The sequence below is a fragment of the Thalassophryne amazonica genome, chromosome 15 (genome assembly GCF_902500255.1).
Source record: "Thalassophryne amazonica chromosome 15, fThaAma1.1, whole genome shotgun sequence".
In the NCBI taxonomy this organism is placed as follows: Eukaryota; Metazoa; Chordata; class Actinopteri; order Batrachoidiformes; family Batrachoididae; genus Thalassophryne; species Thalassophryne amazonica.
The window spans coordinates 16091038-16118282 of NC_047117.1; the positions used below are offsets into that span (position 1 = coordinate 16091038).

Below are 27245 nucleotides of genomic sequence, written 5' to 3' on the forward strand. Positions count from 1 at the left end.
ATGGTGTTTCCCGGGGTATTTCCCTCAACACACATATCAGAATGAATGTCTTCACAGAATGAACTAAACGTAGGACAGAAAATGTGCAGATATTCTTTAAGTGGACCAGAGGGCCTCCAGGTGGGCAACCAAAAGCCCAGGTGGCGTGTATAGACTAGCTCAGGAGCGGCCGCGAAGGGTCAACATGGTGCAGGTTTTTCTGGTCATCAGCAGGTGGTTTCACAGGTGATCGGGACTTTAAGATGATTGGAGGAGATCATCAGTAAGACAGTCTGTTGAGGTCATCGGTTGCAAGGAAAACCTGCACACTGCTGCTGACCCCTGGACTAGATGGTGGGACTAGGAGAGCGCGATCTACACAAACTGATTTTTTTTAATCATTTGGATATCTATAAACCTTTGTGACATTAAAAAAAAGGCTGTATAACACCATAGTCCTCCAAATTAATGAACAAAAGAAAAATAATTATGAATGAGGTGATGCTGTTTGTGGTTAGCAGGGCGAGCGTGGGGTTAATGGAGATAGTGACTGGGTCCATCAGTAACTCTGCAAAAACTCCTGCACATTCTGCACTGAAATTCTGGGTTCTGATAGACACAAATAATGAAATTTGACCATCAGATAAAATAAAGATGGGCAAAAGCCCGCCCCATATGAGGTAAATGGTTACAATTGGCCTGGTCTGTTTTCGACCGAGAGGAATCAGCCTTGAACGGGAGGCGGACCCGACCCTTTCACAGAGTGATTTATGGGTCTGGTTTACAAGGCTAACCGTGCACACATGACCGGTCAGATCCCAGACGTTAAACAGAGTAGTTCCTGATGACACACTGTGTGTTTGTCCGTGTGTAACTGGAGCTGTGTCAGGAAGGGCAACCGGCATAAACTTGTGCCACATCCCAATATGGATTTCTACCAGATCTGTGGTGGTAACTGAGCAAAAGAAAAACAAAACAAACAAACAAACAAACAAGGAACCCTTCTGTATTGCTTGATGTGAATGAAGCTTAATATTTCTGCAAGGAGACGCACCATGAATAGCAGCAACACAATCAAATTTGGGGGAAAACCCTCACAAAACTGCAAACTGAATGCAGCCCTCTTGGTTTTCTTTAAAAAAAAAAAAATCTGTAACAAAGTGTATCACACATTTTCATTGTTTGCTGCATTTATGTGCTGCCAAAAAAAAAAAAAAAAGAATCTCACTTAAATGTCAGAATGTCACTTAAATCCATCTATCCACTATACCCGCTTACTCCAACTGAGGGTCATGGGCAAAACAAACAAAAAAACTAATGTGACATTATTTTCTAATTAGGGATACATCAGTTATCACATTCATTCACTCATTTTCTATACCTGTTTGCTCCACTTAAGGGTCACGGGGGCTAGAACGTGTCTCAGCAGTCATAAGGTGTTAGGTGGGGGTAGCACCCTGGACAGAAGCCAGTCTGTCGCAGGGCCACATAAAGACAAACAAACACATTCACACCGGCACGCACCCCTACAGTCAGTCTAAAATTTCTAGTTCACGTAACCTACATGTCTTTGGATGTGGGACTAAGCCGGAGCACCGGGAGGGAACCCACACAAACACAGGGAGAACATGCACCAGCACCACACAAAGGCCCCAGGTGGGAAGTGATCCCACAACCTACCTTCTTGCTGTGAGGCAACAGTGCTAACCACTGTGCTACAGTGCTGCCACTGTTGCATAAGTTCGGCTCCACATCTGATCAGCACCACGGACACCTCAGCTTACCAAACTTTACCAGTGTGCACGAGATCAGTGGTCAAAAATTTTTTTTATCCAGTGAATGCAATACACTTCCGTACTAAAAAACACGTTTTAAAAGGAATGAAAAAAAAAAAGACTCCTGCAGAAATTAGCATATTAATTTCTTATTGGGAATCCCAGCCCTGGATCTTTAGGTCGCTGATCAGGGAGATATAAATGGATGTTTATCATAGAGGGGGCAACTGATTTTGAAGTTCAAGTCTGGGAACCACTGCATTTACAAAACCATGTCAGAAGGAGACTATGAAAGACCCAAGACAGGTCTGAAAGAATGATCAGCTTCTGTGGATGTGAGTGGAGAAAGTGGGAATGGTGCAACATTTGCCTGCTTCATCCCCATTCACAGCTTCATGTTGGAGTGGCGGAGAGAAGGATTGTAACACAGGAAATCAGATCAAATTTTGGCTTGGATTTCCCATGTGCCTTCTGGCAAACTACAGTTGAAATTTTGCATGTTCTTCTTAAGGAAATCCTCCCCTGTACCACTTCACTAGGAAGCTGATGTAACAGACAAAAGTTGCACTGTGCACAATTTCTCCATCTACAGCCACAAAAGCCTGTAACTCCTGCAGAGTTGTCTGGATGTCTTGTTGTCTCCTTCCAATATGTTCACTCAGTTTTTGAGAATTGCCTACTTGACACAGATTTATCATCACACAGTACCATACTGGTTGTATTTATTAATGATTGATGTAAATAAAGTTCAAAACATACTCAGTGACTTGGAGATGTTCATGTATCCATCCCCTGACTTGTCTCAACAAAACTGATTGTTTTATTAGCTACGGTCTTCAACTCTATCACCAAATATCCCTGAAACACAAGCTCACCCTCCCTCCACCTACCCCTTTGTATCTTGTATCAATATCTTGTTAGCAACCCCCCACACCCTCAAACAAACACCCTGAAGTATATTTGGAACCAACATGTAGATTTTAAGACATGGTTAAAGCACTGAACAGTGGCACTCCCTGTAAGCTATTTGCATAGACCTGCAGTGGAGATTTAATTAGAGTTCCCAAAGTGAGTCCAGGGACCGCCGAGGGCTTTTCAGGGAATTGCATGGGGTGCACAGACGGGTGAAAAAAAGCACAGTAGTTGAGCATCTGTACTATTTTAGGAGGGGTGCAGACAAAGTGTGAACAAGGATTCTGACTCACATCAGTCTCACCTAAACATCAAACACATATCCAGATGTGGATGTAACAACATGCTAGACAGGCCTCAAAAATGCGTCATTGGCAAATGAAACTCCAATTTGTTGTGCGATCTGAATAGTAATGTCACAACGTTGTGTTGTGAAAGCGATTTGAAGATGGTGTGTTTCTGAAATAGGGATGTTACTTTGTCACTTTGGGTACATTATGTTGATTTGCATTAAATAAAGTGACTTCTCCAGACCTATAATTAGTTTTCGGCAAGTTGTAAATTCTGTGCTATTTTTGCATGAAGAGGGAATGTGAAGTAATTTATGCATGTGCTTGCACGTGTATCCACGTGTCCTACATGTGTATCAGCATTCGTTGTTTGCGTTGAACAAGTGCACACTCATCTGCATGCATTTATACACATTCTTTAATGCGATGCAGCCGCTAGTCTTGGCAGCTTTTCTGGATTTACGGAAAAGGTCTGGCTCAGTAAGATGCCTAGTATTGAATTCAGCTCTATGATGGAGACTGATCTTTGACCCACTCCTGTGGCACACAGCAATTGCCTTGTTGTGGTGAGACACTTTTTTCATGTTGAACTGTTGCTTTTTTTTTTTTTTAGCCATGCATTCATCTCTCAGTTAGGTGAAACTGCATTAAAATGTTTCCCTATTTGCAGGCTTTAGCAGGTCCCTTGAGTCCCTGTTCTATGTTGGTAACAATTAGAATCTTTCTTCTGTGTTCCAATCTTCTTATTAACATTCATCTTCAGAAAAAAAGTTCACCTTCTGTGTCTGTTTTGGTTCTCCATCATCCAGATTGTGGTCTTCAAGCAGGTTGAGTCAGGCCGGCTGGACGTCTTTAGTTCCTTGAAGGTATTTCAGTCTTCATCCAAGAAAGCTTCATCAGTTCAAGGTCATCCACACCTCTACCTCTGCTCAAATGAACCTCAGAACAACGGGTCCCCACTCCTGACCTCAAGGGACCACCAATGACCATTGGCTCTTAATGACAGTCATTACATCACTGTGACATCAGCGACCCCACAGTGGAAAAATATTTCAGTCTCACAACTTTCAGCTACAACTGAAGACGAGTTCCTTGAAGCAAAACATCTTCAAGGAACTAATTAAGTCCAGTTGACCTGATTCAGCCTGCTGGGGTTCCTCTTTGGTGTCACCCATCCTAGTGTCCTGACCTATAATGTGACACATTTCCTTATTTGGTATGTTTTGGGCATTATTTATACAGTAATTCACTCTTCTCATGACCATGCACTGACTTAGATGCAAATGGAATTCAAGAGCTCTACATATGTAACTTATATAATTATCTAAGGCTTAAAAATGCTTGCTGAATGAGGCGTGGCGCAGTCATGAGCGCATCATGATAAAAAAGATACATGAAATTAAAGCAGCATTTATGAAAACCTTCATGCACGATTCCCAATATTATTTAGGTAATGTATATGCTTATTTATAAATGTATCTTTATTACTGGAAACAGCACAGGGCAAGTCTGTAATGACAGCAAAATCCGACAGCATTTTATCTTACCATCAAAAACTTGCTCTGACTATAATTCCATTATAGCTGAATTACCCCACAGTGGCATGTTGGTCATACACCTGCCTCACAACAAGAAAGTCCCCAGTACAAAGCCATGGGTGCGTGAAGGGTCAGGATTCAAAACTGGACACTGGAGAGACACAAAATAACCTGGTTTGTTTTTTGTTGTCCAGTAAAGCACTTATGAAATACGGATTGTTCAGGAAAATGAATTATGACACTAAAAAAGTAGGGAGGAAACTTGAGAAACAGTTCCAGATTTGTCAAACCATCAGAATTAAATGAACTGCTCAGATATGCCAGCATACCTTTCTCACTGCTTCATAGTGCAAACTCAGGTGTTGTGATGTCATGATGTCAAACTTTGCATAGCAGGAAGGAAAACAGGCATGTCGAAGCTGACATTATCCAAAGAGACTTGATCATAAATCAATAAGGGAATCAATAATGAATCAGACAATAAGGAGACTTAACAATGGGATTAATATTGATAAACTCTTGTCAGTATAAGACTATATTTGGCACTGAAAAAAAGAGAATTGTTGGACCAACCTAATAAAGTGAGTCAACTGGTAAAACTCAAGTGATTTGAATTAATATTTACTTCAGCTGTTAACTTTCTTTTAAAGGTTATCTAAATTTCTCTTTTCAAGTTCAGTCAACTTAAAATGCTGATGTAGCCTGGACACTAAATTTTATAAGTTAAAAGGATAAGTCTTTTTCCATTGCTTGAACATTTTTCATGTCTAAACCCAACTCACTCAAAAAATGTTAAGTATTACAAATGAAATATTTTGATGACGACCTTCTTTTTAAGTCCCAACAGCTTGATGAAGCATCCGCACGCACGCACGCGCAGGCGCGCTTTTCCAAGGGTGGTTGGTCGGTTAGGTAACTGCTGGCCATAAACAGAAGGATTTGGGGATTTGGGGACATGCAGGGTGAGGTGGAGGTGAGGTGGCACGTGTGCTGTGACCCGCTCTGGCGCTGTCAAGTTATTCCAGAATGGTTTTTAATTAAATATGCCAGAATAAACAGATTGTTGCGAATATATAAAATCAGTTTTGGAGCTTTAAGCATAATGAAATATGACAGGCTGGCTCAGGATCAAAATGAAGCTGGTTGGCCGAGAATTTTCCTGATGTGATCACAGAAAAATGTGTGAATTTTTTTTCGCTTTACTAAACATTTCGAAGTGATGGTTTTGCGCGCAGGGGCTTCCGGGGATCAGTCTTATTTCGAAGGTAAATGCGCCTGTCTCCGGCTGGCTTTTTACGCAGCTCTCCGTGGCGCACCTCCGGCACCTGACGCGGCACAGCGCGTCCAGCTGCGGCGGAGACAGCAGCCGCCTTCCTCGTCACATTAAGTTCCCCCCGTTTGTTAAAACTTTGCACGACGTCCTCTCTCGTTTTTTGCCATCTTCTTTGCCCAACCTGCCGCACGGACTGAGTTTGGATTTCGGCAGCAGGGAGGAGGCGGAGGAGAGGCGGGCTGCTCGCAGATGGAGCACCGGGGCTCCCGGAGCTCAGGGCGCACGGCGGACCCGGAGTGAGTGAGTCTGGTGGATGGACGCTGCAACACGGTAAGGACAGCTGGGAAACTTTTGAGAAATGATTTCATAAATGACTTTCTTTCTTCTTTTTTCTTTTTTCTTGGCGCTGCTGTCCCGCACATTGACACGGCGGTACAGGATGTTCGGATCCTGTGGTGCCGCTCAGTGGAAATGGCGATGTGTCCGCCACAATCAGAAGAAAAATATTCCCAAGTGCCTTTGTTTGTCTCCTGTATGGTGACTTAGTGACTTTTTGGTGAGGTTTTGCAACGTGAGACCTTTTCTTCCCCTTCAGTGTCAGGTTGTGTTTGTGCCAAATCCTCTGTGTGCAAGATGTGCAACATAAAAAGGTGCTTTTTTTTGTCTTTGCGCTGCGCGTCTTTTGCGCACTGATGTAGAACTGAGTTAAGGGCTTCAAAATTCTGTTTGGCTTTGAAAGACTGATGGTTTGTACTTCTGCTCGATTTGTGCGCAACATCTACAAAATTCATCATAGAAATACTATTTTGTTTTTTAATAATAAAAAATGTTTAATTTGTGTTTTTGTTATGGGCCCTGCATCCGCAGTTTGGTCTACCAGAGCTACTGAAGACATCACACACACACACACACACACACACACACAAAAAGCAGTCAAGTCCATAAATATTTGGACATATATTTCTTTATTTATTAGCTGTCTTAATCTGAAGAATTCACACTCAAATTTTATTTATTTTTTGGATTTACTCAAAGTTATGTCACGTGGTTCCACATGCGAATTGAATTAAATCAAATAAATTATACACAAGTGTATTGCATATTCAACATAACTAGATAAGTTTATGTTTATGGATTTTTCTTATATTTAACAAACTTAATAATATTATGTTCCACTACTTAAAGTTAAGTATATAAAATGAACACAGTCAAGTCACTTTTAATTAAGGCAGTTTTGTGAAACCACACAACATTCTTAACATAAACTCACACTTAACATTTTTAAGTAAATCCAAGTAACCGAGTTGAATTTTTAATATTGACACACCGGACTCTTAAACTGAAAAATAATATTCAAAACAGGAATCGCATAGTGTCTTCACAATAAAATTGAAGTTATTAACAACAAACATCAATTTGAACCACAGCAACTTGACAGAACACAACAAAACAGCATCTTAAATGCATAAAACCTCAATGGTCTCCTGTAGCCTTTTCTCATTTTCCCCCACTAAGCTGATGTAAGCAGTTGATTGCGTGAGGTGAGGCCATTTTTCAATGTTAACGACACAGACTATAATTCTTTAATGAAAGATACAACAGAGTTTTAGTGTTTTGCACAGCGGTCTAGTAGAACAGGCAGCTCTGGCTCTGATGGCAACTTAAAAGTTAAGTTTTTGTGAGGTTACAGATGAATTTATTTCTGTAATATCATACCAGTTATTCACATTTAGTTGATTAAAACAGGGTGACTCTCTGCACTTAAATAATCCATGTCTCACTGCTGTTTTTCTCCATGTAAAACACAAAACAATATCTGAATTGTCCTTGTGGCTGCAGCGGGTGGTAAAAGTTGAAAATGTTTAACTTTTGACGAGGAACATCGTTGCGGTGTGTGTGGTTGCTGTGTTCTCAGCCAGAGAAAACAATTCAAAATCCCATTTACCATCTGATGCTTATTTTAAAGGTATGAACGGGTTTGGAATTACAGCACTTTATTTGGCTTGAAGTAATGAACAAGAAGTAGCTGCTCAACTGTGATAGCTTCATTTCATTAGTTAATACACATCAGTTCCAGCATTTATACACTCTAAGAAAAGAAATTTAATTAATAAAGTTAAGGTAACTTTTTCCACATAACATTGTCAGTTAAGTGCAAAACAATATTGTAGTAGAAATTAATGAAATCAAATAAAACATTATTACTTAAATCCCTAAAATTAATAATTCCAAGTATATTGAAAATAATATTTATTACATTTACAACCCCTGTGTTTCATTTCTTAGAGTATAGCCTCAAACATTCCTAAAAAGTTCATGAAGGACAAGGCCCATGCCTAAGATGAACAGCCGTCATCTCCGATCCATCAGACAGTACGCCTTCAAGACTATTATTCATCAATAGCTGATATAGCTAAATGGAAAGGGATTACTTTGAGAAACCTTTGTCAAGCAAGATAAGGGAAACTTGCATTCGCATAAGGCACTTACCTTATGGCACTTTACTATGCAAAAAAGAAGCCTGATAACCTTGTCTAGAAGTAGCACTTTCTGTGGGCACAGAGGTGTCTGGGCTGGACCATCACACAGAAGAAAAATGGATTGTGGTCAAATGAATTGGTATTCAAGATCTTTTTTGGACAAAACTGAAAACATATACTCTGAACCAAACAGGGCCACTGAGACTGTTATCACCAACAGTCAGGGTCTATTGGCTTTTGAACATGAAAATACTGGGTTGTGTCAGTGCCCTTAGCAAAGATAATACTTTTTCAAAGGTTTACACTTCTGCCATGGCAGCACTAAAGTGCACACATGGTAGCAATCAGGTTTTTGCACCAGAAATGATTATACTCAACACCTACTTTTGGTAATAATTAAAATGAAGATTAAAAAAAAAAGAATCAAGGCTGATGTCTCCCATTTGCCTTCTGGCAAATTGAAGCTGAAATTTAACATTTTTTTTTAAAGAAAGTCCTCTTCTGCTCCACTCTAACAACTGTGAAGCTGTATAAGTGGAGATACAGTACTTGTTGAAAGCCAAAGCTCCTTAAGAAAGCGCACAAACCGAGTGCAAAGTGATTTGTGTCTTCCAGATTTTAACAAGTCTTAAAAGTATTAAAATTAACATTTCAAGAGTATTTTCAGCTGCCCAATTATTTTTGGTCCAAACAAGTAAGTTGCTGTAATTTTACCAGTTTGCTTGATTTTGATGGAATTAATCTGCAGTTTGTGCTGTTGCTCGTTCATTATTTAAGTGGTACGTGGACAGCTAAAAGAACATGATCAATGCACAAATACTTTTGGACTTGACTGCCACACTGCTCAGCACGGTGGCTTAGTGGTTAGCACTGTTGCCTCACAGCGAGAAGGTCATGGGTTCAATTCCCACCTGTGGCTTTTCTGCGTGGAGTTTGCATGTTCTCCCTGTGTTTTCGTGGGTTTCCTCTGGGTGCTCCGTTTTCCTCCCACGTCAAAAGGGGTTAGGTGGATTGGAATCTTTAAATTGTCCGTAGGTGTGCTAGTGGGTGTGAATGTGTTTGTTTGTTTGTTTGTGGCCCTGTGACAGACTGGCGTCCTGTCCTGGGTGTACCCCACCTCGCGCTCTATGACTGCTGGGATTGGCTCCAGCCCCCCTCGACCGTTAATTGGACTAAGTGGTTGAAGATGAGTGTGTGTGTGTGTTTGTGTGCCACACTGCTAGCAGACTGAGTCTCATTATTGTCATCAAACACACATGTACACCTGCCAAATATGTGCTCCGTGACTGATGGCTGGCTCAGTCTTCAGTCGTCTTGATTTTTCTTTTTGTTTGTTGTCAAAATAAGTTGGCTCCTGTTCCAACTGACAATATAGTAAATTGGTAGCACTGGAATCAATTTGCAGTAATCTCTGGGGGATCGATAAGCAATGGAATGAGCACACGGGGAGTGCCGTCTGTGTGTACTGTAACAGTGTGTCACGTGGTCCAGTTTGGTCTGTTTCCTGCCAAACTGCATGCTCCCCAGTGAGGCAGAAAATGTGATGAAAATTAAGCAATAAAATAAGACATCTGCTCTTATGATTATGCTCTTAAACTGGATTAGGATTATCATTCAGATGAACATTTTCATTATGTTATACCTGCACTCCAGCAACTTCACATCAACACTGCGTACATGCAGTAATGAGCATTAATGATCATAATTTACATAAAATGTAGATTTACATAAAAAGTCAATTTTAAAGGCGTAGGAAGCTGGGGGCCCTTGAGGACGTGCTCCCCTCCCTATACTCCCCGGTTTTATCATCCTCAGGATTATAATTTTATTCTCTGTGTGATTCTCTGCATTATAGCAATTACATCCAATACTGAATTCAGGTCACTTATTTATTTACACACTGATGTCCATGAATAATCCAATGCACAGGATGACCATCAGGGGCACCAATGTTATACCCCACATTTTTTAATCTACAAAAATATTCTGGGTGACTTTCAGGAAGCAGAGGACACCAGTGAGCTTTTAGAAAATAAATGTGTTGAATATATATGACATTATTTCCTTTTATAAAAGTTTGTATATTGGTGTAAAATTTGTGTATGTCATATACTTCGAAATTCAGAGTCTTTTTAAATTCAGGGTATTTTGTAATTTTGTGTAATCTTGTGTTATTTGCACACTCGTGCTGTTTTTCCATTGTAATAGTCGATGGATATTTTACAGAAGTGCATTTTGTCCAAAATTAGACAAAAATGGATTGTGTTTAGATTTCTATTTGTGTATATGCATAATTGGGAAATGATTAAGAATCAACAACAAACCTGAACTAATTCTCCACAGAAGCATATTTTGCTCATAAGCAACTGGTGGTGGCGGCACGGTGGTTTAGTGGTTAGCCCTGTTGCCTCACAGTGAGAAGGTCATGGGTTCAATTCCCGTGGCCTTTCTGTGTGGAGTTTGCATGTTCTCCCTGTGTTTGCGTTGGCTTTCTCCGGGTGCTCCGGTTTCCTCCCACATCCAAAAACATGCGGATTAGGTGGATTGGAATCTTTAACTTGTCCGTAGGTGTGCGTGTGGGTGTGTCTCGCACTCTATGACTGCTGGGATTGGCTCCAGCCCCCTGCGACCCTTAATTGGACTAAGCGGTTGAAGATGTGTGTGTGTGTGTGTGTGTGTGTGTGTGTGTGTGTGTGTGTGTGTGTGTGTGTGTGTGTGTGTGTGTGCAACTGGTGGTTTTGTGACCACGTTTTCACTTGGATACAAAATTCATGGAATATCATAAGTAAAAATCAAGATCCATTTCATACCCCAAATTACGGTGCATCCAGAAAGTATTCACAGCGCTTCACCTTTTCCATATTTTATGTTGCAGCCTTATTCTAAAATGGATAAAATATTTTTTTCCTAAAAATTTTACACACAATACCCCATAATGACAATGTTCAAAAAGTTTTTTTTTAGATTTTTGCATATTTATCAAAACTAAAAAAAAAAAAAAAAAAAAAAAAATCACATGTACATACATACTCACAGTCTTTGCCATGAAGATCAACATTGAGCTCAGGTACATCCTGTTTCCACTAATCATCCTTGACATGTTTCTATATCTTAATTGGAGTCCACTTGGGGTAAATTCGGTCGATTGGACATGATTTGGAAAGTCACACAGCTGTCTACAAATAAGGTCCTACAGTTGACAGTGCAAATCAGAGCACAAACCAAGCATGAAGTCAGAGGAATTTGCTATAGACCTCAGAGACAGGATTGTCTCAAGGCACAAATCTGATGAAGGGTACAGAAACATTTCTGCTGCTTCGAAGGTCCCATTGAGCACCGTGTGCATCCCAATGAGCATCTTCAGCTTGGGACTCCGACGAGGGTGGTCGCATCTCCTCCACTCTCCCTTATCTCTGCTCTCTGCTTTAACCTTCAAGTCCCTACTTCACCAGACTGTGAATTCCTCAAATTATATTGGATACTGGATCTATTGGACTACTATTGGATTAACCATGGAATTGATCAGCTGGTATCTGAACGCTATTGACACCATCTTTTCTACAAGAAGGTCAGGACCGGGGGATCCTACCTACCCAGATGGAACGCATCCTGCGGGCTATGTTCTCGACTCCTGGGGTATTGGCATATTGCATGCTTGGCGCCTTTCTCCATTGAGGACGTCGAGGATTTATTTATATTTGGTCTTATGGTCGCCACATGGGGTGTGCAGCCAGTACATTCTGAGTGCCGGTCCCAAGCCCGAATAAATGAGGAGGGTTGCGTCAGGAAGGGCATCCGGCGTAAAACAAGCCAACCCAACTATGCAGACTAAGAATCGAATTTCCATACCGGATCGGTCGCGGCCCGGGTTAACAACATCCGCCACCGGTGCTGTTGCCCAACAGGGTGCCGGTGGAAATTGGGCTACTGCTGGGCGAAGACGACGAAGAAGAGGAGGAGAATGTTTCCACAAACAGCGGGAGAAGAAGAAAACTATAGGGGTGGAAATGAGAGTAGGGACTTTGAATGTTGGTAGTATGACTGGTAAAGGGAGAGAGCTGGCTGATATGACAGAGAGGAGAAAGGTAGACATATTGTGTGTGCAAGAGACCAAGTGGAAGGGAAGTAAGAGCAGGAGCATCGGCAGTGGGTACAAGTTGTTGTACCATGGTGAGGACAGGAAGAGAAATGGTGTTGGGGTCATTTTAAAGGAAGATTATGTTAAAAGTGTGTTGTAGGTTAAGCGAGTGTCTGACAGGGTGATGAGTGTGAAGTTGGAAATTGAAGGGGTGATGATGAATATCATCAGTACATATGCCCCACAGGTAGGTTGTGAGATGAAGGAGAAAGAAGATTTCTGGAGTGTGTTAGATGAGGTGGTGGAGAGTGTGTCCAAGCATGAAAGAGTGGTGATAGGAACGGACTTCTATGGCCATGTTGGTGAAGGGAACAGAGGTGATGAGGAAATAATGGGTAGATATGGTATCAAGGCTAGGAATGGGGAAGGACAGATGGTAGTTGATTTTGCAAAAAGGATGGAAATGGCTGTGGTGAATACCTACTTTAAGAAAAGGGAGGAGCACAGGGTAACATATAAGAGTGGAGTAAGGTGCAGACAGGTGGACTACATTCTTTATAGGAGATGCAAGCTAAAGGAAATCAGAGACTATAAGGTGGTGGCAGGAGAGAGTGTCATTAGACAGCATAGGATGGTTGTTTGTAGGATGAATTTAGAGGTAAAGAAGAAGAAGAAGAGAGTGAGAGCTCAACAAAGGATCAGATGGTGGAAGCTGAAGGAGGAAGACTGTTGTGTGAAATTTAGTGAACAGGTGAGAGAAGCACTGGTTGGAGGGGAAGCAATTTTGGACAACTGGAAAAGTACTACAGATGTGGTGAGGGAGACAGCTAGGACAGTACTGGGTATGACATCTGGACAGTGGAAGGAAGACAAGGAGACTTGGTGATGGAATGAAGAGGTCCAGGAAAGCATAAGGAGAAAGAGGTTGGCAAAAAAGTTTTGGGATAGTCGTAGAGATGAAGAAAGTAGACGGGAGTACAAGGAGATGCGGTGTAAGGCGAAAAGAGAAGTGGCAAAAGTGAAGGAAAAGGCATATTGCGATCTGTACAAGAAGTTGAATAGTAAGGAAGGAGAAAAGGACTTGTACCGATTGGCCAGACAAAGGGACAGAGCTGGAAAGGATGTGCAGCAGGTTAGGGTGGTAAAAGATGCACATGGTAATGTGCTGACAAGTGAGGAGTGTGTGCTGAGAAGGTGGAGGGAATATTTTGAAGAGCTGATGAATAAAGAAAATGAGCGAGAGAAAAGGCTGGATGATGTGGTGATAGTAAATCAGGAAGTACAAGAGATTAGTAAGGAAGAAGAGAGGGTTGCTATGAAGAGGATGAAGAGTGGAAAGGCAGTTGGTCCAGATGACATTCCAGTGGAGGCATGGAAATGTCTAGGAGAGATGGCAGTAGAGTTTCTAACCAGATTGTTTAATAAAATCTTGGAAAGTGAGAGGATGCCTGAGGAGTGGAGACGAAGTGTGCTTCCTATTTTCAAGAACAAGGGTGATGTGCAGAGCTGCAGTAACTACAGAGGCATAAAGTTGATCAGCCACAGCATGAAGTTATGGGAAAGAGTAGTAGAAGCTAGGCTTAGAAAACAGTTGAAGATCTTTTAGCAGCAAGATGGTTTCATGCCGAGAAAGAGCACTACAGATGCAATGTTTGCTCTGAGAATACTGTTGGAGAAGTACAGAGAAGGCTAGAAAGAGGTACATTGTGTGTTTGTGGACTTAGAAAAAGCTTATGACGGTGCCAAGAGAAGAGCTGTGGTATTGTATGAGGAAGTCTGGAGTGGCAGAGAAGTATGTTAGGGTAGTGCAGGACATGTACAAGAATAGTGTGACAGCGGTGAGATGCACAGTCGGAATGACAGACTCATTCAAGGTGGAGGTGGGATTACATCAAGGATCAGCTCTGAGTCCTTTCTTGTTTGCAGTGGTTATGGACAGGTTGATGGATGAGATCAGACAGGAGTCCCCATGGACTATGATGTTTGCAGATGACATTGTGATCTGTAGTGAGAGTAGAGAGCAGGTTGAGTCTAGTCTGGAGAGGTGGAGATATGCTTTGGAGAGAAGGGGAATGAAAGTCAGTAGAAGCAAGACTGAGTACATGTGTGTGAATGAGAGGGAGCCCAGTGGAATAGTGTGGTTACAAGGAGTAGAAGTGGTGAAAGTAGATGAGTTTAAATATTTGGGGTCAACTGTTCACAGTAATGGAGAGTGTGGTAAAGAGGTGAAGAAGAGAGTGCAGGCAGGGTGGAGTGGGTGGAGAAAGGTGGCAGGAGGGATTTGCGACCGAAGAATATCAGCAAGAGTGAAGGGGAAAGACAGTAGTGAGACCAGCTATGTTGTACGGCTAAGAGACGGTGGCACTAACAAAAAGACAGGATGCAGAGCTGGAGGTGGCAGAGCTGAAGATGTTGAGATTCTCTTTGGGAGTAACAAGAATGGACAAGATTAGGAATGAACATATCAGAGGGACAGCTCAGGTGGGACGGTTTGGAGACAAAGTCAGAGAAGCGCAACTGAGATGGTTTGGACATGTGCAGAGGAGGGACCCCGGGTATATAGGGAGAAGGATGCTGAGGATGGAGCCACCAGGCAGGAGGAGAAGAGGGAGGCCAAAGAGGAGGTTTATGGATGTGTTGAAGGAGGACATGCAGGCGGTTGGTGTGACAGAGGAAGATACAGAGAACAGGGTGAGATGGAAATGATTGATCTGTTGTGGTGACCCCTAATGAGAACAGCTGAAAGACAAAGAAGAAGAATGGTAGCAGGGCTGGTACTCTCTGGCTTATGTGCTACCCTGATCTATCAGAAAATTGGCAAGACGGCGGCATCAAGAACCACGGGCCCTCGCTTGTCCGTCATGATTAACAAGGTGGGCAAGGCATTGCATTCTCAGACTGCGATGACTATTGAACTTAGACGCAAGTTGGATGACATCTTGGAGCAGATGCATGCCTTGCACATGAAGTTGAAGATTTTGGAGGCCGGGGAATATTCTTAATTCATAATTGGGAATATTCTTAATTCATAATTGGGAATTAGTTTGTTCAAGTGGAACTGTAAAAAGTGTTTTTCACTGCTCAAACCACAACACGTCAGGCTTATCAAGCCTGAAGGACAAATTGCCCAACTGTTTTCCTCCAGAGAAATGTCTTCTGGCCTTTGTGATCATTTGGCTCCTTCGTATCTCAACCCACAAAGACAATAAACTGTTTTTCATAAGATTGAAGCATGCTCCAATCTCTCTCCCCACCCCCTCCTACCCCCCATCACACACACCCCACTCCGGCTTCGCCTCACGTCACACCCTTTCCCTTCTGTGGGGGTGGCGTGGTTTTAGCTGCAGCTAGTCCCCTGTTCCCCCCCAAGCTGACGGTGGCGCAACTCAGGGTTGCTGCGCAACCTTCACCCACTTGCCTCAATTCGGATAACGGACTTCTTCAAATTTAGTGCACATAAACAATGTCAAATGTGTATGTGCTGTCTTTAATTCTGATGTGTGCCATTATGGTAAAAAAGTAATAATTGTGGACTAATTGCTGTCTGAGGTAACTGGAATGTAAACATAATTTCTCCACTGTGAGATCAATAAAGTGTATCTCATATCATCATCCATAAGTGGAAGAAGTTTGGATCGTCCAAGACTCTTCCTAGAGCTGACCGCCTGTCTAAACTGAGCAATCAGGGAGAAGGGCCTTAATCAGGGAGGTGGTCAGTCTGTCAGAGCTCCAGCATTCCTCTGTGGAGAGAGGAGAACCTTCCAGAAGAACAAACATCTCTGCAGCAGTCCACCACTCAGGCCTGTATGGTAGAGTGACCACTCCTTAGTAAGGGGAGGTGATGGTCTAGTGGTTAAAGTGTTGGGCTTGAGACCAAAGGATCCTTAGTTCAAATCCCAGCCTGACCGGAAAATCACTAAGGACCCTTTGGCAAGGTCCTTAATCCACTAGTTGCTCCCGGTGTGTAGTGAGGACGTTGTATGGCAGCGCCCTCACGTCGGGGTGAATGTGAGGCATAATTGTAAAGCGCTTTGTCTGATGCAGATGGAAAAGCACTATATAAATACAGTCCATTTTACCACGCCTTAGTAAAAGTCACATGGCAGCCTTCCTGGAGTTTGCCAAAAGGCACCTGAAGTACTCTCAGACCACGATAAACAAAATTCTTTGGTCTGACGAGACAAAGATTAAACTCTTTGTCGTGAATGCAAGACTTCATGTTTGGAGGAAACCAGGCACCATCCGTACAGTGAAGCATGGTGGTGGCAGCATCATGCTATGGGGATGTTTTTTCAGCAGCAGGAACTGGAAGACTAGTCAGGATTGAGGGAATGCAGCAATGTACAGAGACATCTTGGATGAAAACCTGCTCCAGAGCACTCTTGACCTCAGACTGGGGAGACTGTTCATGTTTCAGCAGGAAAATGACCCAGCCAGAGCTCCCGACCTGAATCCAATTGAACATCTCTGGAGAGATCTGAAAATGGCTGCGCATCCAACAGCCATGCGCTTCCCATCCAACCTAATGGAGCTTGAGAGATGCTGCAAAGAGAAATGGGTAAAACTGCCCAAAAATAGGTGCACCAAGCTTGCGGCATCATATTCAAGAAGACTTGAGGCTGTAATTGCTGCCAAAGGTGTTATCAACAAAATATTAAGCAAAGGATGTGAATATTTTTGTACATGTGATTTCTTTTTTTATTATTATTATTTATTATTAATTTGCAAAAATGTAACAAAAAAATCATGTTGTCATTATGGGGTGTTGTGACTAGAATTTTGAGGGAACAAAATGAATCGACTCCATTTTGGAATAAGGCTGTAACATAACAAAATGTGGAAAAAGTGAAGCTCTGTGAATACTTTCTGAATGCACTGTACATTACTGTAGCTCATATTTAGAAACAGGTACAACTTAATTCTACTTTTAACTATTCCCTTTTTACTTGTGTTGCCACAGCAGATACATTATGGATCTGCATGTTGGTAATGGATGTCCTCCTTGATGCAGATCTACATGGAGAACAGACCACAGGTGGCCTTAAACCAGAGACCTTTTGTTTTGGATGCTAGTGCACTAACTGGGTGCACCACAATGCATCCATTTGTTTTGAGCTGTTCAAGTTAAATGAAAGTGTTTATTTTTTTGCCGTAATTGTGTATAATTTCTAACATTATATTGCATCAAGCACTAATATCCTGAACTTGGAAGGGACCGCCAAGCAGTATTTTTGGGCCCTCCCTGACACAATGTTTCATTAAAAGTCATATTTTTATATAAAGTGGTAGGAGGTGTTATTTGCAGTATCTTCTTTTATTGTTTCTCAAAAACATTTTGTGGTTGTACAGATTATAAGGTACATGGCCTCTTTAATTGTCCCCTGCACATTTCTGTAAAAAGTCAGGTCAGAATTTCAAGTGACCTTTTAGAAAAGGCAGCACAGCAGTTAGTTTTCTTACCTCACAGCAAGAACATCCAGGGTTCAATTTCATCAATGCCCACTTCCTTTCTGTGTGGAGTTTGTATGTCCTCCCTGTCTCTGCTTGGGATTTGTCCAACCATCAAAATATGCACATCGGATAAAATGGTCCTTCCACTGTCATCGAGCAAGGCAGTGTGGAGTTGGTCCCAAGCACAGAACTGTGGCTACCCGGTTGGTGATTGGATTGTGTCTGTCTGTGCTTAGAATGGATCAAATGCAGATGACAGTGTTTGTCATGTCTTAACGGCTAATGACGACAAAGCTAAATCCAAACACACACCAGAAGTTTTCATTTTCATGACACCTGTTTCTTGAAAAGTACAAAAACTTTATTTTGCAGACCCAATTTAACCCATGTTTGTGTAGAATCGCTCTTCCCTGCACGTTTCCTATTTCGATTTAAACCACATGTGAAACAAAACGTGCGTGTGCTCATCACCCACACCATTCACACAGAATAACACAGAATCATACCAGCTGTGACCTTCAGCTCATGCATAATGCATGCTGAGAAGTAACTGTGTGGTGAGATATCAGGTCAGATCTGTGAGTGTGTGTTGGTGCCATGTGTCAGCACATCCACCACAATACTGAGCCACCTTGGGTCCTGCATGGCAACCACCCAGACAAACAAGAGGTCCATCCAAGTCTCTCAAATGTAACCATCTGTCTGCTGCAGACAAGTGAAACATGGGCGCCCCCTTGGTCTTCTGCAGCCACTCTGGTCTTCAACACTGAGGCATCTGTGTGCTGGACTGTAGCCAGAGAAATGCACCATATGTCCAAAATGTCACATATGGCGTTCCTTCAGACCTCCTCCTCTTAGTCACCCTAAGCATCCATTCCTTTAACTCAGTCATTCCAGCATTAACCAAGGATTCTCCTTAGAGACCAAGTACCAAAGACATTCAGTTGTCAGTTTAAGTAACTATTCTTACTCAACAAATGGCTCTTTGGATGAACTCAATTCAGTTATGAGCAGGATTTCCATCTAATAAATATATGTAGCCCCAACTCAAAAAAAGCACATGCAAGATAATGCAATTTAATTTAGTTGGGACTACATGTATTTATTAGGTGGAATCCAGTCCAATGAGTCAGTTTTTTGAGTGATCACTCAAAAAATGGCTCTTTGGATGAACTCAATTAAATTATGTGCAGGATTTCCATCTAATAAATATATGTAGCCCCAACTCAATTAAATTATCTTGAATGGATGCACTTTATTTGAGTTGGGGCTACATATATTTATTAGATGGAAATCCTGCTCATAACTGAATTGAGTTCATCCAATGCATTGGTTTTTTGAGTGTAGTTATCATCCAACTCTTGCAACCATACAGTATGACTGGGAGCACAAGGACCCTAAAAACCTGGAGCTTCATTCAGCTATAAAGACATGAGCATCACCAAACACCTCTGTCCAGGAATCTCATGACCCCTAAAGCTCTTCCCAGGTTTTGTCAGCAGTTGAGCGCCCAGAGACATGGATGGCACTGACAAGATAAGTGAATTTCTCAGTTTGATACTTTCACCACAAATGGATACACTCCTGATGGCTGAATCTAGGAAGTTATTAAAAGCCTGAATCTTAGTCTTGACCCTAGACAATCATAAAAACTGATGCTCTGATTCCTTACTCAGCTTCTAAAGTGCTGCAATCAGGGTATTCATTCATTCCGCAAAGATCAGAGAATCGTGCGAGAACCCTCCCTCACTAACAGAGGCACCAAAGCCGCTGGTTTCCACAATCCTACCCAAGACCCAATCCATGCATTGAAGAAAGTAGGAGCCAGAACACACCCCTAATGAATACCACTGTTCACAGGGAAGACATCACATGCTCTCCTCCCACTGCACATAGCACTCATAGCACCTGCGTTTTGGCTCATTATTATGTCCAATAACGTATTTATCACTTGAATTTTCAAGATGCCTCAGAGAGCAGCTTGGTCAACCAAATCAAGTGAGCATTCAAGCAATCAACATTGGCAGTGAAGAAGCACTGCCAGTGTTTGTGGTTGTGTTCAATGAGTATTTGCAGTGCTTCGATCTGGTTGATGGTTGACTTCTTGAGAGTGAAGCCACACTGCTCCACTTGTTGAGTGGCAAATAACTGTGACTGAATCCTGGAAAGAATAATCCTCACAAGCACCTTTCCTAGAACAGAAAGCAGCAACACAGCGTGCCGTGCCGTGCCGATGTGCGAAATCCTCCGCACGTCTTTCATTACAAAATCTCCTGTAACAGTGGAATGTGTCGCAAAAGTGCTATGTCCAGCTCTCTTGCCATTTCTGTGGTAGTCACACAATGTCCCGGATCAACACAGCGTTCAGTTTAGAAATGATCTGGTCGTTCCAGCCCGTTGATGGCCGCTAGGTGCGCCGCGCGCCCTCCACCGCTGTGGGCCGTCTTTAAAAAGGTTTTAACACTCCTTAATCCGTGTGACACCGACAGAATCTTCACCGAAATCCATCTGAATCTTTCGAATGGTTTCCAACTGGCTGTCTCTAACAGTTTCTGAAAAAAATTTCATGGAGCAAAGCGGCAGCCTTTCAGCCATTTCTCTGACAATAAAAATCCGACGAGGGGGGTGGACCAGTGCTCACTCAAAGCCTGCCCACAGGCGAATGACGCAACCGACAGGCGTGAAAAAACTCACGCATGCGCACGAAGGTTCAAGCTTGGCTGATGCAATTGCACGTGATTCAAATCCATATAGTTTTTGAAAAAAATAAAAAGGTCCATTACTTTTTGGACAGACCTCGTAAAATACTGCATTTTGTCATTTTTATGGCTTATTATTGTGTTGCCAGTGTCCCTCCATGAATATCTCGTCACTTCCAGGTCTCTGATGCTCAGACAGGGCAGCCACTGCAATGGACAGCTCTCAAAACTAACTCAAGAGCAGGGAACTTGGAAATTATAAATTACTGTTTGTATTACTGTTAATAATAATAAGATAATGATGAAGACCTGGTCAAGCCCTACGTACCAGCTCGGGCCCTGGGCTCGTAGGGTGCAGAACTTTTGTGTGTTCCTAGAGTGAATAAAAACTCTGCCAGTCACAGAGCTTTCTCCTACCGTGCCCCAGCTCTGTGGAATGATCTCCTGGCACACATACGGCAGTCAGATAATGTGGAGACTTTTAAATTGAGACTGAAAACCCATTTGTTTTCCTTGTTTTATCATTAGTTTAATTGTTATTGTGTGTTTTTATTCTTGTGCTTTTTTATGTTTTGTCTTTTTTGTTGTGTTTTTAACTTTTCATTCTTTTTTTTTTCCTCTGTTTTTGGTATTGTGTTGTGTGAAGTGCCTTGAGGCGATCTCATCGTGAGTTGGTGCTATAGAAATTATTCAATTTGAATTTGAAGAAAGAAATGAAGTGTGTTCTGATAAGATGAACATGAAAATAATAAAGATGAATAAGTGATGATGATGAGGAATTGCTATAGTAATTATTTGTAATACTCTGCAAACATTATAGCCCCCTGGATTTTTGATAGCGATGTTGTGTTTAATCCCCCCATTACAAAATAAAACAAACAACAATAGCAAAACGAACAAACAAACAAACAACAAAACTAATGTGACATCATTTTCTGATTCGGGAGACACCATTTATCACGTTCATTCATTTTCTCATTTACGCCACTTAAGTGTCATGGGGGGTTGGAGCTCATCCCACTAGTCATTGGGCAAGAGGTGAGGCACAACCTGGACAGGACATCAGTCTATTGCAGGGCCACATATAGACAAACACAACCACACACCTACAGTTAATTTAAAGTGTCCAGTTCAACTAACATGCGTGTTTTCGGATGTGGGAGGAAGCTGGAGCACCTGGAGGAAACCCACACAAACACTGGGAGAACATCCAAACTCCACACAGAAAGGACCAGTTGGGAATCGATCCCACAGCATTCTTGCTGTGAGTAAACAGTGCTAACCACTAAGCTACCCAATTATCAAGTTACACATACCCCATTAAAAAAAGGTGATTTCTTTGCCCAGCACATGACAGCAGAAATGAAGTTGTTGTTGTTAACAATAACATCAACATTATCGAGCAAATCATTGAATACAACTAGATTTTTAAAATACTGTGGTTAATGTAAATTATAGAAATGTAACTTAAGTCAGTGCAAACTGCTCAAACATTTTCTAATTTATGTTGGTTTATAAGTGTGAGATATACTACAACTTTTATTATTCTTCAAAGGTTTTTGCACAGAACTGTGCTGTTTTGATTCATTGAGCAATTTTATTAAAAATAAAATAATTGTCTTGATATGAAAGAAGATGTCAATTAAAAAAAAAATCTGGGAGAAATGTGCATTTGAGACATGTCAAAAGCAAACTAAACTGTACAGATTATTTCTTAAAAGTCAACCAGGGACCAAAATCCTGTGTGTTCCCATAAGAATGGAAATATTAAGGGTGCCTTCACACATAACACGATTGAAGTCGACTAGCGCACGAAGGAGGAATTGTATGCCATTCGTGAAAAATCGCAGCCCCCTCCAACACCTCATACACATGTCACTACAACTATTTGCGCACACCAGTGGCTGAAAGACAGACAGTGCCCTGTGAGAGCCCATTCGATCCGTCTCGCGGCAGGTGTCGGCCAAATTCCAGGTGACACACACGAACATCCAAAACCGCCCGCTGGACACTTAGAAAATGTATGATTATTCACGCTGTTAGCATGAAAATAGTGAGCAGATGACCACTTTCGAGCTGGCGGTGAAATTTGTCTAAGTGCCCCCACGACTGTGGAGTTGCCAAGCAATACACATGTGGCGTGGCAGAGTATTGGCTCCCCCCTCAACACGTGTGTTCCCCATTTCGTGTTTGGTTTGTGGGTTTTCTTCCGGTTTTTGTGTCTTTTGTGTTATGTGTGAACAGGCCTTAACCAGTAGTTATTTCATTTTTGTTTATTTTTTGGTTGTGATGAAGACAATAGACTGTGTTCTTTGTGTGAGATGAAATGAAAAATCAGATGAGACCTTTTTTGTTGTTGCAACATCATAATACAAAAATGAGTGACTGTTTGTTGATGGATGATATTGCAAATCATTTTCTCTTCCGGTCTGTGTGGATCACACGTGGCCTTTAAAGACACGCTGAAATGGAAGTTAACATTTATCTTCCCTGATGTGACAGGTTTCTGAGACAAAGGGAGTATTTGTGCAACCTGTAACATAAAGACGGATTTCATATGACACCGCGTCAGAGTGACTTATCAAGTACGGAAATGTGCAATTAACCAATTATTCAAGGATTAAGTAAATAATCCTCAGTTACTTGGATAATCATTCGATCAGTTAAAGTCTCTTCATCAAATAAAATGTTTTTTCTTGCTGTTCAAATATGTTGAATTGATCTTTGAGCTTGATTTAACTTAAATCAGTTTTGATTGGTCTAAAGTTGTACTGCAGTGATACAGTACTTTTAAACTAGTTTTAAAATGTATAAAACATGCTTCAAACCACTTTTAAACTCAGAGTTGAGCTGCTTTTAATCAACTTTCACTCAGATGGTCACAAAATAATTTCAATATGAAATGCCAGACTGGATCAATGTGATTTTACGCTACTTGAGAGACATTTGAATCAACTTCACATTGGCTTTAAACTGCTGGAAAACTGGTTTAAAGATGATTTACAGGCTAAATGAGAGAGACATTTGTTGTAGCTGATTGTTACAAACCAAATGATTATTGCTGGATTTTGGTCAAGAAATATGCCTTAATGGGATACTTTGCTCCAGCTGTTCCCAACCCCAAACTGCCCCCCCACCCCACCCTCTTCACAATTTCTGACCTTTTACAGACTTAATTATGGCTTAATCCCTGAAGTAATTAATTGGATGTTGAATCAATGGTAGGTTACACAGCTCCAGTGGATTCTCAAGAGAATCAAAGTCATTTGCAGGTGTATACTGGCCTTTTATCATTAATAACAATAATATTGTTGTTATTGCTTCTCGTTCATTCATTTATCAAAGATCGGGTTCAATGATGAGTGCACAGGGTCAGTTATCAGGTTCAAAGATGAGTGCACAGCATTAAAGGTAACGATGATGATCAAAGATCAGGATCAAAGACTACTACTCAGGATCATAGAGCTAGTTCAAAGATGAGCAATCAGAATCAATAGCCAGTGGCCAGGATCAAAGATGAGTGCACAGGACCAAAGACTAGGATCAGAGATGAATGTTCAGGATCAAAATTAATCATTGGGAACAAAAATCAGGTTCAAAGGATTACAAATCGGGTCCAAGATGAGTGACCAGGATCAAAGATGAATTCACAGAGTCAAATATCAGGTTCTAAGATGTGTGTTTAGGATCAAAGATGGGTGCTCAGGATCATAGAGCTTGTTCTAAGACGAGCAATCAGGATCAATACTCAGTGATGAGAGTCAAAGATGAGTGCACGGGATCAGAGACTAGGTTGTAAATAATGATTAAAGATCAGGATCATAAATCAGGTCTAAGATGAGTGAAGGATCAACAGACAGTGATGAGGATCAAAGCTCAAATATAAGTGCACAGGATCAGTGATCAGGTTTTAGATGAAAGGTTAAGATCAAAAGTCAGAGATCAGGATCAAAGATGAGTGTTCAGGCCAGATTCTAAGATGAGTGATGGATCAATAATCAGTGACAAAGTCAAAGTCAGCATTCAGGTCACAAATCAGTAATCTGGATAATAAAAAAAAAGAAAATGTCAATATAGATCATGTCAACAAAGGAGTGGAGGAATGTGCTCCAGCTTAAATCAGGAAGATGGTTGTTGTTTAAAGTGGAGTCAAATCTAATAATCATTCTAATTCCAAACTGGTACCTGAATACTGTTTTCATATGAAGAACACAAGCTTAAAGTAAAGAACAGATCTATGTTATATAATTATATTTTATGTGTGTGTTTATTTCTAATAGGCTGCTGGCATCAGTGCGCGTAAACACAGACTCTTTGTGAACTTGGTGCAGCGTCGCCTGTGTTACTGTACACACGGGTCAAACTTACCAGTAACTCAAACCCGTCACAAACACATCTACATGAACAACAAACACAGTAACGCTTCCCTTCAGCTAGAAACTGACGTGTTTGGATCTGGACCAGGAGGACATCCTGGTCTGGAGGCTTTAGACCAATTTAAGGAAGATCTGATTGGACTGGATACGTTTGAAGGACAATGCAGAGAATCACATGTACAGAGCGTGAAAATAAAATATTGAAGAGGAAAATCATCGAGGAGACAAAATCCACCCTTTCAAAATAGTTTCCTGCACTCATGCTGCTGACATTTCATCATTATTAAGACATGCGAGCTGTCACGGAGATGGAGACTTTCACCGTGTGTAAACACTGAAATAATGATTTCCTTTTCCTTTTACTGCTGTTTGGCTGCAGTTAAGGTGAAAGTTATGGTTTGAGACAGTTTTAGAGAGAGTCGTGACTTTTTCACATGAATTTGTGTTGAGTTGAAAACAGAAAATCCCTCCACACTGACCCAGACGGACCGTCTCGTCCCATCGTGATGAAACATTAAAAGCTGATACGTAAATAATATTGAGCTCTGTAAAGTGAACTCATCAAGAACATCATGACATTTACCAAAAAAGATGGATTGTCAAATAAAAATATTAAATACATAATACTTTTAAGCATATAGTATTTGACATATTGATAATGTGCTTCAAAAATAGACACATTTAAGCTTCAGTGTGCATGATTTAGGGGTTCAGGGTTTATTAACGGAAATGGAATATACCATTTCTTTCAGAAAGTATTCACAGCGCTTCACTTTTTCCGCATATTGTTGTGTTACAGCCTTATTCCAAAATGGATGATATGATATATTCATTTATTCCCTCAAAATTCTACATACAATACCCCATAATAACAATGTGAAAAAACTGAAAATGGCTGTGCACCACCTGATGGAGCTTGAGAGGTCCTGCAAAGAGGAATGGGCAAAACCGCCCAAAAATAGGTGCACCAAGCTTGTGGTATCATATTCAAGAAGACTTGAGGCTGTAATTGCTGCCAAAGGTGCATCAACAAAGTATTGAGCAAAGGGTGTGAATATTTACGTGCATGTGATTTCTTAGTTTTTAATTTTTGTTAAATTTGCAAAGAATTTCCAAAAAAGCTTTTTTTCATGTTGTCATTATGGGGTGTTGTGAGTAGAGTTTTGAGGGAAAATATTTTTTATTTATTCCATTTTGGAATAAGGCTGTAACATAACATTTCTGTGTAGGCTCTCAGTTGTCCATGTGGTTTCCATAGTAGAGAAGCTTGAATCTTCGACTGGACTGGGTTGCTTGACGCGAGGACGTTTCGCTTCAAATCGCAGAAGCTTCCTCAGCTAAAATTCTTGCTGTGGTTGTCTGACTTCTGTCTTGACTCTTGTAGAGAAGAATAAACAGAAGCCACAAAAGCTGGAGTTTTAAACCTAACCAGTCCCCTCCTACCGAGAGGCAGACTGCTATAGGCTGGTGACTAAACAATAGCTCTAATTAGCACCTATTGTGCTCTAGTAAGCATCTTCCTAATGACAGGGCAGCTGTCCCTCCTAATGATGGGACGGAAGCCTCTCCTGATGACTCCCTTGATGACTCTCCTGTTGACATGAATGAGTCATTACCATGAACAAAAGACTGAAACTGCTTTGACCTGAGTACCTCATTGTAAACAGGGGACAAAGCGTGTCTCAGACCCCCTCCCCGGTTAAGGCTGGGTTTCAACCGTTTCACATAGAATGCCTCTTTGACCCCTCTCTCAAACCATTTCTTCTCTCTGGCTAAGATTTTAACTTCCCTGTCCTCAAATGTGTGGTTAGTGTCTTTAAGGTGGAGATGAACTGCAGACTGAGGTCCATTTGCGCCCTCTCTGCGGTGCTGGTATAGCCTTTTGTGTAAAGGTTGCTTAGTCTCACCTATGTAGTGTTCATTACAGTTTTCCTGACATCTGATAGAATACACTACATTGCTCTGTTTGCAACTAGGGATCCTGTCCTTAGGGTGAACTATTTTCTGTCTCAAGGTGTTAACCGGTTTAAAGTAAAGTGGGATTTTGTGTTGTCTGAAGATCCTCTGTAGTTTTTCCCCTACTCCTGCTAAATAAGGGAGAGACACTCCTCTTCTTCTTGTCTCCGTCTCCTGTCTTGGTCTCTTTGTTTTCTGGGACTTCTGCACTTTGTCCAGGGACCATCGTGGTACCCACATACTGTGAGGGCTTTCCGTACAAGTTGTTGTTCTTTAGCCCTTCCCTCTGCAGTTGTGGGCACCTGTAGGGCTCTGTGTTGAAGAGTCCTGATCACCCCGAGCTTGTGTTCAAGGGGGTGGTTAGAGCCAAAGAGCAGATCTTGGTCAGTGTGAGTGGGTTTTCTGTAAACCCCTGTCTGGAGCTGCCTGTTCTCTCCA

At 41.5% G+C, this 27245-nt stretch overlaps 1 protein-coding gene across 2 annotated transcripts in view; it reads left to right on the plus strand.

Annotated features, from left to right (window-relative positions):
* The first annotated feature begins 5764 nt into the window (after positions 1-5764).
* The window catches only part of LOC117525734 (voltage-dependent T-type calcium channel subunit alpha-1I-like), a 219233-nt gene continuing 197752 nt past the window's right edge, over positions 5765-27245 (plus strand). For both annotated transcript variants that reach the window (XM_034187666.1, XM_034187667.1), the window contains exon 1: positions 5765-6097. The gene's annotated coding sequence lies outside the window, so the exon portion shown is untranslated. The remainder of the gene's footprint in view (positions 6098-27245) is intronic.